General features: G+C 49.6%; 1 protein-coding gene across 2 annotated transcripts in view; it reads right to left on the reverse strand.

Moving 5' to 3' along the window:
• NCAPG (non-SMC condensin I complex subunit G) overlaps positions 1–20222 on the reverse strand; it is an 859779-nt gene that overhangs the window by 731489 nt on the left and 108068 nt on the right. The window lies entirely within an intron of this gene.

A 20222-nucleotide genomic window follows, 5' to 3' on the forward strand; every position in this document is an offset into this window, starting at 1 on the left:
ACTGCTGGACCGTTGGTTTGTCCGGTGAAGCCCTGCTACTGTGTTGAAGCTCTGAATTCGCCTCGACTACAGAAGCCCTGCAAAGACGACTGTTAGGGAGAATTCTCGGTTTAGGCTGAATTTCCTAACCTAGTGAGTCCCTCAGCAGCTTTGCTGGATTTTTGGGGTTTATTTTTTTCTCCTGCCAAGAGTGAGACTCTTTTACCCTCACTCTTGGGCATGATTTGAGTGTGTTTCTTTGTTTAATGGGCTATGGGGTCTTTTACTCCATAGGGCTTCATGTGTTTTTGTAATGTGTGTTACACAGCACCCTCAGTGCAGTAACACAGGGGTGTCATAGTGACTCCCCAGTATAGATTCCATACCCTGGGACCGACTACTGGGGTAGTCCCAGGGTCTGTTAAGAAACCATTGACTTTACTAGCCTTAAATTCTGAACCGAACCAGTACAAACCATCATATGGTGGACGTACTGGCTGGGGCAATTCGATTGCCCCGGGGTCTGTTATTCGAGGGGGCATGACTCCGTCCCCCCTGATCGAGTTTTGGCTGGTGGCAGTGGATACTACTTTTTATATTCAACCGCGAATATTTCTCGATGGGATTTTCCAATTGTTCGAGGCTACTATCTTTATTTAATTACAATAGCCTCGAACATACCGCTGGTTTATTTAATTAATATTAATTCTCTGGTTGGTATTTTTTGCCAAAACTCTGTTCTAAAATGGCGTTTGTGTTCTCTTCTGCGACTCCAACCCAAGTCCAGCCCTTTGTTCCACTTTTTGGTGGGCTTCTCCACAGAAGCCCTCCAAAGTGGTGCCACTCTGTCTGGGGTACTTAGGAGGGGTGGAGGGGGATTTAGGTACCCTGGACTGAGTTGCCTAGGCAGCTCAAGTCGCACTCCGTCCTGATTGGCCCAAGTCGTGAGCCGGCCGGCTCACCACTTAGCATGGTTGTGTGACAGCTAGGCTGAGTGAATGGGGGTTTTCTGCATAAAAGCAGGGCTTTGGGGACTGGAACTTCAGAAGTAGCTGCAGGACCTAAGAATTCGACGAGGGAGAAGCTGAGCCGACCTGCCACGACAACACCACCGGTGGAGCCCTGCTGGACCGTCTCACCACTTTTCCCAACGACAGAGGAGATCTCCCGCCGGAGAGTCTTCTTCATTTGACTGGTGGGGATAACCAGTTTCACCGTCTTTTCACCTTCCCGACGTATCTCGTGGCCGCCTTGCCTGTGCCAAGCACCCCGGCAACCGGGATACCACGTTTTACCACGACTGCGAATTAAAGGGTAATACAATTAACCGGAAAACTCTGCGGCTGGTTTCTTCCCTGGCAGTGCAACGACCTTCATCTTTCCTCCAAGTCGGGATCTTCTCTTCCCCTGGACGACAACGAGACTTGCACCCGCTGCCAGGAACAACTGCCACCGTTGTAGGATCCTTCCCACTTAAGGTACCGTGTCCCGCCCGGCTTCCCTTGCCACCGACTGTATCGGGTAGATTTAGCCACCGGCTTTCGAACCTGGGTTAGCCTGGGACACCCTGGCTGAACTTTTCTGAGCCTCTCTAACCTCTTTTCGAACTCTCTGCAAGACTGTTTAAGCCTAGTGTAACTGTGTGATCTTGGGCGCATTTGTGCTCTGCTCTCTCTAAGAGTGGGCTCAGCCTATGGACTTTGGCTCACAAGTGACTTTTGCTCTTCTGCCTTGCTAATAGTGTTCCTAAATCTTAGAGTGGTGTACCTTTCCATAATCTGTCTTTTTCCCTCCCTTCTTCATAAACTTATTGGAGTGCCATATATAGTTAAGCGCTCACCTCTGTATGGAAATAAGTGGCGTTGACTAAGACTTCTCTGATAAGGAACAAGGGTTGTATATATTATAATAGTAACTGTGTTTAGAGTGTTTGACAATAAGAGTGCTGGAGTGTTTCAAACAGTGTTTTTAAATAAAAAAATTATATACTTTGATACCAAACCTCTGGTCAGTGTTTGCTTGTATTATTGTATCTGAGGGCCTATTGTGTATACTTTGCATACTGCCTAACTCTTCTTGAGAGAAGTCTGACTGCTCAGCCACAGCTACCAGGTAAATCTGGGTGGTACAGACTGCTACCAAGTGGGTTTACTGCTAACACCTGTAGTCCTAAATCTTTTGCAGTGTTCCCAAAGGGAACTGCACAGGTTTCTGCCTAACAACGACTTCTCCCCTGAGTTGGTGGGACCAATCAACTCCAAAGTAAGCCCGTCTGGACATACTCTCGAAGCTGGTTTTATTTCCACTGCTGCTGGAACCGAAGAGCCAGGGATAGGAACACCAGATTGTGTGCATTGCTTTAAAGTTGGCCAAGAGCTCCAGGAAGATCCTCCGCACTCCCAGGAAGCAGGACTGTCCGAGCCTGAGCCACAATAGAGTGCTGGACCCCAGATGCAAGGAAAGCACATCTCGAAATAAATGAATAATTGTTTAAATCAAGAAACCTTGAGTGGAAGAGTTAATTTGGATATTTGTCACTGTGAATCTCTGTGTAACTAGTCTACTGCTCACATTTGAGATAAGCCTGGCTGCTCAATCATGCTACCAACCTGTGTAGTACAGACTTATACCAAAGGTTGGGTTCCTATTGCCCGGAGGCCAAGGTTGTTGTAGTGCACCCAAAGGGTACTGCTCCAAATCTTGCCTAACAACAACCTTCCTCCCTCCAAAAATCAGCTCCACGAACCAACACAAACGCACACATTCACTCAAGTACCCAAAGCATACACGCATCCATACACATACATTTAAAAAATTAACAAACGTACCTTCTGCCCCTGTCCTGAAGTTTCCTCCGCAGAGCTTCAGCTACTGCATCATGAATAAAATTGGGAAGCAAGAGCTTCCTGGTTCCTACACCAGCATGCAAGGCCCTGAGAGTATGGGTGCCCTTGCACATCCAAATATGCAGTTCCGCAGCCAGCATTTCCAAGGAACTATGCAAGGCTGGTGAAGCAAAGCACTGCCACCCTTGCATGGCTCATTGAGCATGTGCAGCTGAGGTACTGAACTGTCAAAGGGTAACAGTGTTTCTCGTTTACAGTTCAGCCAGCCGAGGAGCTCTCACTCAGCTGGTAAAAGTAGACAAGGGACCGCTCAGAGTGTCACTGGGCTGGCTCCTCCATAATGGGTGAGGGGGCCACTGCGTCCACGACCCCTCACCCATTATGGACAAGCCGCACCAGCGCATAGCTCCCCCCCTATTTTGTTTTTATTTCAGGCTGGGTACTCTAACCCCCATCGCACCCCTTGCAGGGGTGGGTGATGGGCGAGGGGGACACGGCGGTTAGAGAACATGCTCCACAGTTTTAATCCCTATAGCATGAACTGTTCAGAAGGGCAGAAATGTTCTTTGCCCCTGTCGTTCCTGGGGTGCAGACCCATACAAATGACAAGTGGTCGCAAATAACACACTAGGCGTGGCTACAAACAATTAAAATGACAGTGAAAGACTATAAAGGAAGAGCCGAGAGCAATAAGGATCATGACTCTTCAAAACAGGTATGCCCTTGACCCGATAAGAGCCATCAAGGGTGGCGTGTGCACAAAAATTGGCCCGTCCCGCTATGAAAGGTCACCTAGACAGAATACGTTTTTTGGGAATTCATGAACCAAATGTGAAATCCACTAATTGTTGCAATTCCGTCTTAGGTAGAAGTCCTAACCCCAATCTTAAATCACATGTTACTCACATAAACATCTCCATGCTGTTTGTATTCACTTCACAAATCAATTAGAACTAAAGATACATGAAAGAGCCAAAACTATGCACGTCAAGATCCATAATGCCTGTGGTACTGGGAGGAGGGACAAAGAATTAATGAAGATCAAAAGGTGCTGGTAAAAGGAATGTGCGATCTAGTTGTTGGAAGTCAAGGCGCCTGATGGGGACATTTAAATCTGGGAATGAGAATCAGCTGTGTTAAGAACAGTCAGGAAAGAGGCAGAATCGGTTGGAGCTAAAGCAAAGGTGCAAATGCCAACAGAAGCTGACACGGGATGAAATGGTGTGCAGCTTTGCAGAGTACGCGCAGCAGGAAGCCCAGTCGTGGTCCGAAGCAACGATCTGTGTGGAAGACGTGCTCCCGACCAAATGCTAAACGCTCAGAGGTGCTGGAAGACACGGAAACCCAACGAAGCCGGAGGAGCTCCAGAGAAGAGTCATGCAGGCGCTGGCACATAGAGGAGAGCTGTGAACTGGATGTCCATTTGCAGAGGCCTGCCACAGCAGCAAGGAGTGATGCAGAGATGCCAAAGGAGTTGGCCTTCAGGGAAAAGTAACTCCGGGGCACTACGAGCAAAACATTCACTAATACCAGACAATATTGAATACCGAGCAAGTAGAACAAAAAGGCAAAAAGGGCACAATTCTCCTTTTAGGATATGTCAATTTGGGGAAATCAATAGCCCACTTTGCCAACAGCCAAGAGACTCTATAGGCAACCATTGTTCAACCCTTCTCGCATAGGATACTGGTCTGGAGAACCTTGGAACAAATATTTCCATTAACAGAAAAGACCAATTGTAGTAGTAGGAGTTTTTCTTCCTGGCAAGTAAACCAGGAAAGGGACCAGTTGCAGTTAGTCCTACCGGCGAGTATACTAGGAAAGAACGTTATCATCCTGACAAACTGTCGCATCATAAAAGACGGTTGCTGTGCTAGCCTGACAAAAGTATTCCATTGGAAGAATAACTGATATTCTAATATCTGCTTTACATCCTGGGAAGGAAACAACTCCTTTGGTTTATGAACTAGTGTTTTGTGAAAGACACTTACTTTACCAAGTGGAAAGATGAATTAGATGGAAAAGACATTTTATGTTTAAATGAACAGAACTTTGTTGAATCTGAACTTGTTCAAGGGTCTTCCTGAATTGATCCAGGGGAAGGGAGTCAAACCCTGGTCACAAGGAGCACTTAAGAACTATAAGTTTGAACTTTCTTTTTTTTTTTTTTTTATTGTAATTTTTAGTTTTTTAAATCAAACTTTTATCACAACATTTTCCTTTACATTTGTTAAAAATCTTTTAAGAACATCAGCTGTTACATTTCACTCTTCATCACCCAGGCTTAAGTTTCATTTGCCAAACAATCATCTAGAAAGTTTATTGTCGAGCAAGTTAGATGTATCGAACTTCCACCTAATATTCTTTGCCACCAATCGTCCATGTTGTCATTTTTTGGCGCAAATTTCCCAAGATGGAGTTTTCTCCTAAGCTTAAGCTCTGGGCATACTGTTATAAGATGTTTAGGTGTTTCAGTGTGTATCTTACAAAATCTGCATGCTTCATCTTGTGTTTTTACCATGTGACGTGCCACGAGCATTTGATTTGTTTTTATAGCATTTAATCTTAATTTCAAGAAGCCGTTCCGATGGTGTCTCGAGGGGAATCTCTGCAAATATTTGGGCACGTTATTTAATTTGTTTGTTAACTGACTTTTGTCCAAGGTGGATGAGAGATCTTTTAGTTTTTCTATATTTTTTATCCACAGCCATTGTTGTAGTTTTTTCTTTGCTATTTGTGGCTGATCGAGAAGTGTTTTGAGTGTGATGTCAGTTGCATTCAAAATTTTCTCGAGCTTGTGTACCCAGTTCTCAAGTAAATTGCTGGTCTTCGAATTGCCAGTTGTCATTAGTATTTTATATGCAGGTTCAGGGTTTGTGAACTTTCACTGTTGTGTTGAATTGAAGCCAGATCCATTTACCTTATACACTTTGGTTATATGCATTAGTGTGAGGGTCAGATGACCTAGTGTCCAAATGCACCTTTCTTTAGTTTGCTAGGTAGGAACATTCTCGTTAGGATAGGGACAGACAGGCGTTTGTCTCACCCCCATTTTAATTTAATAAAAATGGCAAATATTGAGTACACTACAACTTTGTGTGGGTCTCGCATTTCTGATGCCTCACTCTCCCCAGAGGCACCGCAAGCAGAAGGGATTGCCCGCCTACAGAGAAGCTGAACCTGCAACTGCTCACCGGGGCTCGACAAGGGAAATCATAGTAACCCTACCGTCTCCTGGAAGGACCAAAGAGCCCAGGATGGAAGAGACACAGGACCCCTGCACAGAAGAGCGCTAGGAGGGACGGTTGTGCAGCAGCACACAGCCCAGCTGGATGGAAGTGCTGGGAAGTCGTGCATGGCAGAATCCCAGTAGAAAGCAGCAGCGTAAAACCGTGGAAATACGGAGAGAAGCCAGAGACCGAGGGAAACAACCGGTAGCCCAACAGAAGGTACAGGGGCTGCCCAGGGACCTCGAGTGGGCACAAGAAAGCTGCGCAATGGGGTCTGGCACCGGAGGGGAAATCATAAAGGGGTCTGTGACCCAAATCAAAGCGTCCGAGACCCGTACAAGAGAAACCAAACCAAAGGGGGATCCAGGTCAAAGGGTATGGGACTTAAACAAGAGAAACAAAACCAAGAGGTCTGGGACCTGAATGAGAGTAAACAAATAATTAGTTGGGGGTGGCCAGCGGCGGAGCGATGAAGACGTAGGTTCCCAGAGCTCCCGGGCCGCAGTGTAAATCCTGCAGATATCCGTGTTGCAAACCCCTAGGTTCTGGTGTGTAACAAATGGACCTGGAAGTCGGGGGGTCCCTGCCTCAGCTGTAGCCTCGTTAGAGGAGAGGACAGTGCGGAATTGATATTACGATCCGCTGAGTAGCCCCAGCAGGTGGCAAATCTAAGATGGCTGCCGGAGCAGTCAGAGCTCCGCGATGGCTCCCGGTGAGGTGTGGGGGCTGGACACGACGAAGCCAAGCGCCGGAGGTGTGGCGGCTACCTGCCCGTAGAGAAGGAGGAGCGGCGGTCCGGCTGCGAGCGGGATTGCAGCCGAGCTGCATGAGACGGCTGACCATCCGGGAGGCAGGGGAAGCGGACGGCCAAGACATTGCAGGAAAGTGTCCCGGGCTCGGGAGGCCCGGCATGAAACACATCGGACGGGGCAGCAAGTCATCCCCCGTGAGGAGAGCATGGCCTGAGGAGGAGGGCGGTCGCCGCGGTGAGGAGGGAACCCCTTGCCTCTGAAGTGGTCCCCGGTGAGCATTGTTACGGCGGTAGGGCAGAGCTCCGAGGACCAGGAGGAGACGGCGAGTGCAGCGGGGCTTGGAGTGCCTATATCGGCGGCAATCCCCCATCATTGAGGTTAGTGCAGGGTTGCTGTCGGAGGGGCTGGTGTCAGTGCACGAGGGGTGTCCTAAGACACAGCCATATCTGGAGGTGAGGATTCGCTTCGACCCCCCCCCCCTTTTGAGAGAAAGACGTGAGGCACCTCACAGGGGGTGAATCTGGTGGAAGAGATCACAGCCAAGATTACAGCCTTTATTGCTGGGGTTGAAATAACCCAATTATTGCTTTCCTGCGACGCAGCGGCTCGAGGGAGGTGTGCTTTTGAGGGCCAGCTTTTGTATGTACGGAGGTTGTAGGTGGCAGCGAGTCTTCGCCCGGAGAGTGGAAGTGATCTATTCGGCTCGCCATGGGGAAAAAAAAATCAGCAAAAAATGCACAAATATGCAGAGGTGCGGGATAGAGCGCCTAGACAGGATGGATTGGAGCGCCAGTTGGGAGAGGAATCTACTAGTAGGGTGGAAGCTGCAGTGACCTTGGACTCTGATGGCAGCTATTCAGTCATCCCGCGCCATCTTGCAGGAGAGCATCAAGGAGGTGGGGGTAGACGTCACCTTGGTAAGTGCGGATCTTCGGAAAGTATGCAAAAGAGTGACGGAGGTGGAACAGAGGGTCTCTACGGTGGAAGATGAAGTCCAGAGGCTTAAAAAACAGGTAGCTGGTCTGTGGGAGCAACTCGGAAGCTGGAAGTGAGAGCTGAGGATGCGGAGAGCCGCTCCAGGTGTAGTAATATTCACCTGGTTGGAGTGCCGGAAAAAGAAGGCGGCCCCAGCGTAGAGTCGTTTGTGGAAGATTTGATTCTTCGTGTGCTGGGCATTAAGGGGCTATCCAAGCTCTTTACAGTGGAGAGGGCCCATAGAGTTCCGGGCAAACCCCCGCCTCTGGGTGCGCCACCCAGGGCAATAGTGGCCAAGATTATTAACTTTCGTGATCGAGATGCCATCTTGCAGGCAGCGCGGAGTGAGGGCAGCTATGAGGTCGGACAAGCACGGTTGCGGATTTTCCCGGATTTCACGCTAGAAGCGCAGCGGCATAGGAGGTGCTATGATGCTGTGAGGTGGACGTTACGGGAACTGAACTTGAAATCTATGATGTTTTACCCGGCAAGGTTGAGAGTTCTATCAGGGGGGCAGTCGTGGTTTTTTTGCATCCCCGAGAGAGGTATGGGACTGGCTGGATAGGAGGATGTCCGGGGTGGGTTCCCAGCCGAGGGTGGGTGGGGGGGGGGGGGACGGACTAGGAAAGGGGTGCACCGGGAAGCGTAAGATTAAAGGCGATGGTGAGAAGCAGAGGGACAGGGATCGGACTACTAGGTGCGAGCCACCTGGGGGTGGTGGTAGGTGAAACAGGATAGGAGGAGTTGCTTTTTTTTAGTTGCAGGAGGTGTGGTGCCGGGAGGGTGGGAGTTTCCCCCGGAGTTTTTCTCACTGGTGGCTACTACTCGCATCAGAGGAGGATAGGGTGGGGTAGGAGAGTCAAGGGGTCTACAACAAGGGGGAGAGAGAGAGTGAAGGATATCAGTCCCACAGGGTGGCCTGACCACTCATCGCAGTTGAAGGATTTAGAGGAAGGTTGGGTGAGGGGGAATGGGGGGAGGGACTGGAGGAAGCTGGGGGGGAGATATAGAGTTAATGCACCAAGTTGGGGTTGGTTGTCAACGGGAGGGTTTCTGGTTCTTGGGGGCGGGGGGGGGGGGGGAAGAGAGAAAGGTCCGATACGGTAGTGGTTGGAGACGAGGGGAGGATAGGGGGGTAATTGGTCACAGGTTCTCGAGAAGGTGGGGAAGGTGAGGGGATAACACAGGTGAGGACCTAAGGTCTCTGATGGGTGGGTTTGGGTTGAGAATCGGGACGTTGAATGTCTGGGGGCTAGGGGGGCATCAGAAAAGGCGGAGAGTGGGGGACTTTTTTTGAAAAGACAGGGGATACAGGTGGCCCTGTTACAGGAGACTCATGTGGGGGTGGAACTGTTGGGGAAGCTGGGGGAAAATGTGGGGAGGGCAAGTATTTGGTACAACTTATTCTACCCAGGCGAGAGGTGTGTTAATTTGGGTGGCAAAGCAAATACCACTCACGGTGACGTCGGTAGTGAAGGATGAGATTGGCAGGACAGTCCTGGCACAATGTTTGTGGGAGGGAAAGGCTGTCACTGTGGTTAATTCGTATGCGCCAAATGTAGACAACAAGGAGTACTTTCCTTCGGTCCTGCGCTTGATGGGGGCGTGTAGGGGGGAAATGCTGATTTGGGGAGGGGATTTTAATTGTCACCTGGAGGAGAGGCTGGATGGGGTTGGTAGTAGGGGAGTGCCCAAGAAATATATGCCAGAATCTCTCCGTAAGATAATGACGGAACTGGTCATGGTGGAGGTATGGAGGGAACAACATGGGGAGGAAAGGGGCTACTCCTATTACTCAGGGGTACACAGTTCATATTCCCGCCTGGATTACCTTATTACGGGAAGGGAGCATTGCCAGTATTTTGGGGAGGTAATGTATCTGGGACGAACCCTGTCTGATCACTCCCCTCTTGTGGCCACGTTGTTTGAGACTGAGGAGCGCCCCCCCATGCCGGTTGTGGCGTCTCCATAGGGAGGCACTAGGGGATGAGGCGTTTGTGAGCGAATTTAGAGACGAGATTAGGGCGTATTTTGAGATTAATGAGGGCTCGGTGGAAGCCAGGGGGATGTTGTGGGATGCCTTTAAGGCGACTATTACGGAGAAATGTCTGTCCATGATTGTGGGCATGCGTAAGCGGCTCTGCCAAAGACTGAGACAATTGGAGGCCAAGGAGGCTGACTTGGACAGAGAAGTGGCAAGGGTTGAGGGGTGGCGAGGAACTGGCGTGGACGCTGGAATCTCATCAGCAGAAAACTCTGGAGGAGTTGTCACACTTTGCCAGTAGTAGGCAGGATGTTAGGCTACATGGTGAAGGGGACAAGGCGGGTAAGCTGTTGGCTTAGTTGGTGAAAAGGGAGCAGCCGACTCGAGTAGTAACTCAAATTAGGTTAACCACGGGGGGGATGGTGAAAACTCAGGGAGGAATTAATGATGCGTTTGTGGCTTTCTATAAGCAGCTATATACGAGTGAGGCTGGATATGTGGAAACAGATGTGGAGGACCCCATGGAGAGAGTGCGACTTCCGAGGTTGGAGGACGACGAGCGGGAGGGAATGGAAGCTCCTATCGAAGAGGGGGATGTTCGCTGGGCGATCCGCACAATGCGGAGAGGCACGCGCCGAGGAGCGATAGACTTCCAGTGGAATTTTATCCAGAGTTTGCTGATCTCCTAGTGCCACACCTGGTAAAGGTATATGACTAGGCCTTTCAACAGGGTTATCTTCCGGAGTCAATGAGAGAGGCGGTGATTACGGTCATCTTAAAGGAAGGGAAAGATCCAAGGGATTGTGCAGTGTACCGGCCAATCTCCTTGCTGAATATCGATGGGAAAATCCTGGGGAAGATTCTTGCAGCCAGGTTGGCAAGGGTGGCGCCAACCCTGGTCCACCCGGACCAGTGTGGGTTTGTTGGGGGGAGAAATACATCTGGGAACCTGTCTCGTTTGCACCACATAATGGACTCCGTGAAACTGAAGAGACGAGACATTGCGATAGCATTTGACGCTATGAAGGCGTTCGATTCTCTGGAGTGGAGGTGGCTGTTCCGGGTTTTACGGGAGTTTGGATTTGAGGGAAAAATTTGTAGGTGGATATCCCTCCTGTATGAGAAGCCTCGGGCGATGGTGCAGACTAATAATTGGGTGTCGGGGAGATGGGAGTTGGGGAGAGAGACGCAGCAGGGGTGTGCGGCGTCTCCGATCTTGTTCGCTCTGGCCCTGGAGCCGCTGGCGGCCTTTCTGCATCAGGAAATGGAGGAGGCGGTTATTGTGGTAGGAAGGAGAAGATATGTGACATGGACATGGGCACAAAGCATCAATACAAAAATTCCAGCATTGTCGAAAGGAGGTGGCCTATTTGGGCTACCTACTTTCGAAGGAGGGAAGGAGACTGACACCAGAAAGCATCTCTGGTATGCCTATTCCAAAAACGCAGAAGCAAGTCAGAGCTGTAATAGGCTTGGCTTCATATTGTAGGCAGTGGATTGCGAATTTTGCCATGATTGTGAAACCAATGGTGGCATTGACAAAGAAGGATGTTGCTTTGCCCTTGCCATGGAGCCTGGAATGTCCAGAAGCATTTGATTTGCTCAAAGCTGCATTATGCTCAGCGCCAGTATTGGGCACACCAAATTATGAAAAGAATTTCAAGTTATTTGTGCATGAGCACAATGGATGTGCTTTGGCTGTTTGGACCCAGGAACAAGGAGGGAGAAATGGACCATGCGGTTATTTTTCTACCGCGCTGGAGCCTGTTGCATGCGCTTTGCCGCGCTGCTTGCAAGCTGTTGCCGAAGGGATGGTTTTCATACATATGATATTTTATTTCAATCGCGCTCGTACACAAGTGTTTGAGCGCGACAAGGCAAGGGAGGGGAACAGGGGAGAACAAAACAGCGATCTGACTAGGCCCAGTGACATTGAGAACGCAGAAGTGCATGGAAGGGGAGAGAAGTGGAAAGTGCGAAGCAGAGGAGAAACATATATAATAATAAAGAAATAATAAAGGCAATTAACAGTTTTAGTGCAGCCAGCAATTTGCAAGTGCTAGGTTTAAGGCATCAGACAGGGTAGGTCTGATAAGTGCAGGAAGAAAAAGGGGGGGCTGTATCGGTACAGATACAGACCCCAGTGCAAGGGGTGGCTGGCGGCAGTGCAGGAGGGTGGCAGGGTGAGCAGGTACCTGGTCCCGGAGGACAGAGGGTGGCCAGGTGCACAGTGCCAAGTTGCCTAGAAATTGAGGAGGGACCGGTTACCTAGGGATCCTTTTTCCTGGTGTATTCCTTTCCAAAACGTCAGATATATCAAAATTATCCAGATCCAGGCCACGGCGGGATGATACAGGATTAATTGCAGATGACATTGCAAAATCATTTATACCATTTTGGGGACAAGCAATAAATTCATGGAATATACGAAAACTGTCCAGGGTGTTTGAAAAAATGATAAATGGAACAGCGGATATACTATATAATATGACATTAGAAGAAAAGGCAGTTTAATGAAACTTCATAATAGAATGGCTCTTGATATAATTTTGGCTGATCATGGAGGTGTGTGCAAAATCGTGGGTTCAGCGTGCTGTGTATTTGTAAGTGACAACTCCCCTACGATTTTTGAAGCAATCAAGAAATTGACATTTTGGAGTTCTGACATTCATACCCAGACAGGTGGTTGGGATCTGAATATAAGTTCATGGTTTTGGGAACTGCTGCGTTCATGGGGATGGAAGCTCATTGCAATCTTAGTAACATTACTTGGAATCCTCATGTGCTGCTGTTGCTGCGTGCACTGTCTGCCAATCTTTTGCTCTGCTATAACAAATGAATGTGTACAAGTGATAACAGAAAAACGAACTCCCAGGTTGAATAAGGATTTAAATACCTAAATGGAAACAATGAAGGAATTTATGGCAATTAATATTGAAGATGACAATGATTACAGTAGCATGTGCAGTTCAGAACTAGACACATGGGCAAATGAAGATGAGATGTATGGATGATGCTCTTGACTTACGGCCAAAAGGAGGGTTTGTAAATCTAGAAAACGACCCTAACCAAGTATAGAAGGGGTATTATGTTGGCCGTAAACCAATCGCATCACATAACCAACACCGCCAACAGAAATTTGTCAATATAACCATAAGGAGTCCATCTTGTGTAACATACGCCATTTTGCTTTTTTCTTTTCTGTGAAACGCTTTTGCAAAACGTATAATACTCTGACAGCTCATACACGGTGCGAGGCCACAGCTTGTATGTTGATAAATTGACCCTGACAGGAATGCCAAGCAGTGCAGAAATACATTGTTTTCCTCCCTTACCAAGTCCTTGAGAGCAAGCAGAAGCAGCATTTAATCAACAGACCAGGTGCCGGCCTGTCTCACTGCAGCTGTAGAAATAGGCAGTTAAAGCATGAATTATACTTTTCTAGTGGTCTTCCTCTGCACATCTTCCTTAGAACAGGCTGACCCCTAGTTCACGAATAGAAACTGGTAGATAACGTGCTTTGGAATGTGTCTCTCTTGCGAACACGATATCTTTGATGAACAAGTGCTTTGTGTCCTTAATAACAAAGAACTATGCCTGCAACTGTTGCAAAGTATAAGAAAACTTGTCATAATTGTCAATCACCAAACCCTAGCTCAAGAAGATACATTATGGGCGGTTCTGAAGTGCCTTGAAGGCTGTTATTTCATATATATGTAACTGCTCTTATGATGTACGCTCTCTTGCGTCTCACGAGGTCTGGGTGACACAAGTTGCGAGACGTTAGACCCAGTCGGCCGACTGAGCATATTTTTTCTGCAATAAACCATAGTACTTGGAAAATCGAACCTCGTTGTCTGTCGTATCACTAAGCATATGATGATTGTGCCTGGTCTCCATATGCGGAGGGTCTTCAGGGCCGAGCAATATATCAGACCAGAATTGCAACAAGTGAGGGCAGGACCAGATCATGTGGATATATGTAGCTCTGTCGGAACCACACCTGGGGCATCTAGGGGAGAGCTCCTTATACGTATTAGCTTAAACTGGGAGTTGAGGGATACATTATGGGTGCGTTCACACATCTGGGGCCCAGCGTTCATCGGTCACTTCCATCCCCAGGTCTTTTCCCCATTTATGTTTCAACCTAGTGAACGAAGGGCATACTCTAGCTTGCAGTTGGGCGTAAAGTCTAGAAGCCTTCCCTCTCGAAAAGTCAAAGGCACATAACTCCACGATGAGGGGGTCATCGGGTGGTACCGTAGCGAAGTTGGGGAATTTAGTTTTAAGGGTTTTCTGAAGAGATGAGTATTGGAGCCACGCGGATGGCTTCCGTCTCAGAGGGTGGTAGATCCGACCATTCAAGGAAGTTACCCTGGACAAAAATGTCCTGGAGCGACTCTTATCCAGCCTCCGCCCACCAGAAGACAATAGACTGTGGCACTCGTGGGACCTCCGGGAGGAAGTTCCACAGCGCCAGGTCCCCATGGAAAGGATGTGGTAGGTTTAGTAGTTTCCAGATTTTGGAGAGCGGGAGAGCCGTGCTAGCAACAGGGTTAGCTGAATCTGGGTCGGCTGGCGTGGGTTTGAGAATAAGAGAGCGGATATCCTGATCACTGACTGCCAGTCTCTCCAGCCGGAGAGGAGGAGGAGGAGGGTCAAGGGTATTGAACCAGTGTGAGGAGAATTGAGATTGCGCTACTAACCAGTACCTAAGGAAGTCAGGGGCGCTGAATCCACCCCTCTCCATGGGAGTGGTCAGTGTCGACAATTTAAGGCGGACTGCACCAGAGTGCCATAAAAAGGTGTTGACTGTGCGGGTTAGAGCCTGAAAGAAGTCATTGCCCGGCCACAGGGGAAGGTTGGTGAATCTATATAGGAGTTGGGGTAAAACCACCATCTTTAGTATCCCTAGCCGGCCCGCCAGGGAGATTGGGAGTCTTGCCCAACCCGAGGTCTTCATGTTTATGTGTGTGAGATAGTTCTGGTAGTTCTCATCCAGTAGCACCGCAGGGCAGCGTGCAACCTCCACTCCAAGGTAGGTTTATTTAGATTGTGACCATGTGAAACCCATGAGATTGGGGAGGGGGGGGCAACGTGTGCAGTCCGTAAGCGGGAAAAGGGTAGATTTAGAGCAATTCACTTTAAGTCCCGAGATGCGCCCAAAGCGGACCACATCTTCCAATATCGGGGCCCAGGTTGGTAGCGGAAGAACGAATATAGAGCAGGGCGTCATCTGTGTATAGAGAAATAATGACCGACTGACCCGCTGTTTGCAAACCTCTTTGTGCATGGGATTGCCTCATCATGTCAGCAAAGGGTTCCATGGCTATGTCAAAGATTAACGGCGAGAAGGGGCAGCCCTGTGGAGTGCCTCTGGCTATTTGGAATAGGGATGAGCATCTATCCTCAGTGCGGACCCTAGCCACCGGACCGGAGTAGAGCAGCTTAACCCGGGAGATAAAATTGGGTCCAAATTAGCATTTTTGCCAGAACTCGCCACAGGTATTCCCACGACACAGAGTCGAATGCTTTTTGCATGTCTAGAGTGGCGGCCACTGCCTGAACGTTCGGGCTAATTCTACTGATTACGTTGAACAGACGTCTTAAGTTTAGGGAGGTGGAACAACCCGGGATGAATCCCGCTTGATCAGGGTGGATGATGTAAGGCATAAAGGAAGCTAGGTTTGGCATAGATTTTGACGTCACTGTTTATAAGTGAGAGGGGTTGATACGAGCCACACTGGGTAGGGGGGGGTTTACCGGGTTTGAGGAGGACCGTTGTCATAGCCTCGCGGAGAGAGGGTGGGAGCCTACCAACCTTGCTTGCCTCCTCCCAAAGGGCCATCAAGTGGGGGACCAGGAGTGATTTGAATTCTTTGTAAAATTCAATTGGAAGGCCTTACCGGATGCAAGTGACTCGATGGCCTCTAGGAATTCTTCAGGGGTGAATGGCCTCTCGAGGAGAGAGCTGGCTTCAGTGGAGAGAACAGAGAGGAAGGTTCTCAGGATGGGAATCAATCTCTGTTAGTGGGGCGGTCTCTGGTTTCGAGTAAAGGGATGCATAGAAAGCCAAGAATTCAGAAATGATGTCCTGCGGTGATGTGGCCAGGGTGCCATTGGGTCTTACTATCCCTGGTACGTTGGTAGCTCCGAAACTTGCGGCGAAGCAGTCTGGCTAAGATTCGGCCTGGCCACTCTCCCTCTCCACATTTTCTTAGAAGGCTGAGGTTATCTAGGAAACGCACCTCTTGCTTGGCTAGAGCGCAGAACGTGTCCAGTTCCACTCCTAATAATGCCAGGGTCTCAGGGGACTGAAGTGAAGCATACTGGGCATCAAGGGTAGAGAGTGTCAGTTCGCTTTTCGTAATGTCTGCACAAATCGTTTTCAGGATACCGTTTTCCTTTGGAGATGGCGATACCCGTAGTGAAGGCTTTGAATGATTCCCAGAGGGTGGACTGCGATGGGACTGAGATGGTGTTGAATTCAAAGAAGTCCTCGATGGAGGACTCCAGTTCGGAACGGAAGGCAGCGTCCAGGAGGGCATGAGGTTTCATCCTCCAGTGTCCGAGTACGTAGTGGTCTTGACCCCAGGACAGGGAAATGACCACCGTAGAGTGGTCAGAGGGTTCTGGGGAGAATTGAAAGGTGAGATAGGTGTCTAATGATTATGTCTGAGATGAGCCATCTATCAATTATGGAATGCAAGTCGTGTGCCGATGAGTAAAAGGAGTATACTCGGGAATCCGGGTACATGAGCCTCCATGCGTCTACAATCGCGAAGCAGGGAAGTGACTTCAGAATAGAGTAGGCTGCTCTGGAGAGTTGGCGGGGTCGGGAGCCTGACCCATCTAGGTTAACGTCTAATACTGTGTTAAGTCGCCGCCCCATAGGATCGGGATCAAGGGGAAACTTTCCCAGGCGGAGGCTAGGTGTAGGTAGAAATCGGGGTCATCAACATTGGGACCATAAATGTTTAATACAATCACTTCCTTATTCTGTAGGATACCATGCAGTAACACATCTGCCCTGTGGGTCGATTTGCAAGAATTGCAGGGGAACTTAAGGCTTCTTTGAATCAGAGTCATCACCCCCCGACTTTGAGTAGAGTAGTTCGTATAGTACCTCTGGGGCCCCATGTGTGGCAAACGTTTCGCAATGTTCGGAACAAGCGTGCGTCTCCTGTAAACACATAATTTTAGCACCATGGCGTTCAGCGTGAAGTTGTAACTGTTAATTTCCCAGTCCCTGTACATTCCAACGCAAACGTGAGGCTATTATCTCCCATCTGAATGCAAGTACAGCATGAGCTTTACCCTCCGACAGAGTGGAAGCCAATGTAAACGGGTCTGATATAACCATATATCGCAGCAAGTACAAAACTGATCTGGCACCATTTCACACACTACTTCTTTCGTGGACGGCAAGCATTTTTTAACATAACACCCGTCCCGTCCTACCCCCACCCACATCCATTCCCCAAACAAAGGAATGATAGCCCAATACTCCAATAACAACAGAACCAATGGCATCAACGCCCGGGGTGGCTGAGCGCTGGCCTGGCAGTGATGCTCCGTACTGGCATCTTGAGGATATTTGTGGTGCTTAACGAGGATAACCAACTAACATATTTAGGAACTTATGGAGTGAAGATCAACACGTCGTTGAAACAGGTTGAAGCATTTGTGCATTGCTGCCAAACATATCTATATGCATGGGAAGGGATCCTCTCCTTTAGAAGGGGGTTTTAGTTGAAAGGCCAGAACATTGGACTGAGAGGCGTTGCTGGGGAAAGTCAACCGGGGAAATGATCATCCATGAATCTAGAGGCCTCTTCCGGGATTGTAAAGAAGACCAGCTGATTGGAGTGTTCAATTACAGTTTAACGGGGTATATCATGGAGTATTTTAACCCTAGGTCGCCAAGCCTCTTTTTGACATCTAGGAAGGTTTTTCACTCCTGTTGTACAGCTACAGAAAAGTCCGGGTACAAATGAATCCAGGCAGACCCGAGGAAAAGATCACCCTCGACTCTAGCACCCCTGAGGAGGGCATCTCGGTCACAGAAGTTTAAGATCCTGGCTATGATGGGGTGTGGAGGCGCGCCAGGCCTCGGTCTAGCCGTTACGGAACGATGGGCTCTTTCAACTGCGAACTGTGGCGAGAGCTTCGGAGAGTCCAGCAGCGACATCAGTGTACGCTCAACAAAGTCTTCCATGGGTTCCTTGATGCCGTCCTCGGGAACCCCAATTATGCAGAGGTTATTCCGTCTCAAACGTGATTCAAGGTCCTCGTTCTTTTTTTCCACCTCCCGTACCCGGTTGGATAGTGAGGAAACCTCAACTCGCAGCACCCACCCTCGTCTCAATTTTGGCCATCAGTTTTCTCAATGTGGGCTTTGATGGAGGATATAGTACCGTTCATATCAACCAGTTTGGTGTGAAGCGTAGTGAACCCTTCGCGTATGTATTCAAGTATCTTTTGTGAGTCCTCAGAGGCTGGTTGGGTAGATGTGGTGGGTTGAGGCTCTGGTGCCTCCCCCCCCCCGGTTTAAAGGGAGTTTTCATAAACATGTTAATGGAACTCTGTTTTTCCCCACCCTTCCTTTAGTCATGGTGTGTAGATGGGGGGGATCGTAAAGGCTGTAGCCGGAGGAGGGAGGCAAGGTGTACCGGGCAGTCTGTGAGCCTCAGGGAGCAGAAGAATGAGTGGGCGGAGATAGGCCCGGTCCCCCAGCGGGATTATTCGAGTAGGTTGTGGCTTCCCACGTAGATGCAGAGGCGTGAGTGTGGATCAAGTAGTTCGCTCCCTTTTAGGGCACACCTGACTGTAGCCGGTGGGGATCCAGTTGGTCAGCACTTATTATGGTGAGGTGCTTACTTTACACAGGGGGATAATTCGCCGTGGTTCAGTGCACCGGACCAGGTGTGCCAAGGGGCCATCAGCGCCCAGGTGGAGATCTGAGGCAGTCCACAGCGTACCCCCCCACGGAGCCTCATGTAATGGGCCTGACGCTCGCTCAGTCACAGATAGTGTATGGGGTGAGGCCTGTAGGGTCCAGCAGGTGGTATACACATGTCTCCAGTCGGTAGAATGGTTGCCCACAGGGCTCTGCCAGATCTGGGGGGCTCAATAGTGTTTCCCTATAGGTTTGAGGGTATCAAAAATACTAGGAGAGGCCCACCGAGCAGAAGAGGCGAGCCAAAGTGGTGACACCCGGTGCCCAGACCGTCCTACACCAGCCATCTCCAGCCAGCCTGGTGTGCGAAACCGTGGCCTGAAGCGTGGCAGCACTGGCGACGGGGGCATCCAAGCTCCCGGAAGGTGAATGAGGACTTTAGAGGCCCCTGTTGCAGAGCCACCACCACAGCAGGACGTGCAGCGCAGGGCCCCCCCAGAACCCACAGCAGGCCCCACCTTACTGGAGGGTGCAGAACGTCCCCAGGTAAGTGCTTGAAGAGGGGCCGCAGAGATGGCAGGCTACGTGTGCAGCTCCTCAGCCTCCCGTAGAGCACAGGTCCTCCAGGTATGCCACCCAAGGGTCGGGCACAGCGTGGGACTCAGGAGCCGCCCGGCGTTCGAGGATGGGTCCGCCGGGCCGATGTTGAGAGTAAAGAAGAAAAAAATGGCGGCACAACGATGGGCAGAGAGGTCGAGAGATGCCTCAGCCGATGCAGCACTCCCAGCATCCCGAAGGCTGCCGATGCTGGCCTGTGCAGTTAGGGAGCACAGGCTGGGCAGCGACGCGCCTCCCCCAGCAGTTCCACGGCGCCCCGCCACACAGTTACTGGGCGAGCCGCGCCAGGCGGGGCTGCGCCACAGGAGACTCAGAGGGTTCCATGCCGATGCTCAAGTCCGCGGTTCTCAGGCTGCAGGAGCTGCGAGTCGGGCAAAGTGTGCAGGCGTATTCCATCTTCAACTTCCTGCAGTGTGGGAAAGATTTGTTGCACTCAGACGGATTAATGCATGCAAGGACGATTCCCTGGATGGAGCTCGGTGCTCAATCGGCCATGTTCCTCGAGCGCAACAGCGCCCCCCGAAAACAATGGTTTTTAATGTGGACCACTTTGATTTGACAATTGAGGCAATGTCAGACCTATTAGTCTGGTAGCCCGGGTTAGTAAACGTCCCAATTTGCACCTGCATGCCTACGATGAATCTGTGGCCTTAATGAAATTCACCACCAGTTATGTAATTAGAGCAATTGGGCATTCTAGCTCTTCGCGGCTCTCACAGCTTGCCCCGATTAGGCTAGTAAAACAAAAATACAAGAACATATGTAAATTCAAAAAAAAAAGTTTCCCTAATTCAGAAGGACGCAGAACAAATGTTACAGGTGATCATCAACACAGATGCAGGGGTGTTCTGGTAGCTGATTAATGGTAATGACTTCCCCTATTTGCAGTCCAATTCAGTGATGGAGAAAGAACGTGTTTTTTTCAGAACTTTATTCTTT

The sequence above is a fragment of the Ambystoma mexicanum genome, chromosome 6q (genome assembly GCF_040938575.1).
Source record: "Ambystoma mexicanum isolate Mex_15411 chromosome 6q, UKY_AmexF1_1, whole genome shotgun sequence".
Classification (NCBI taxonomy): Eukaryota; Metazoa; Chordata; class Amphibia; order Caudata; family Ambystomatidae; genus Ambystoma; species Ambystoma mexicanum.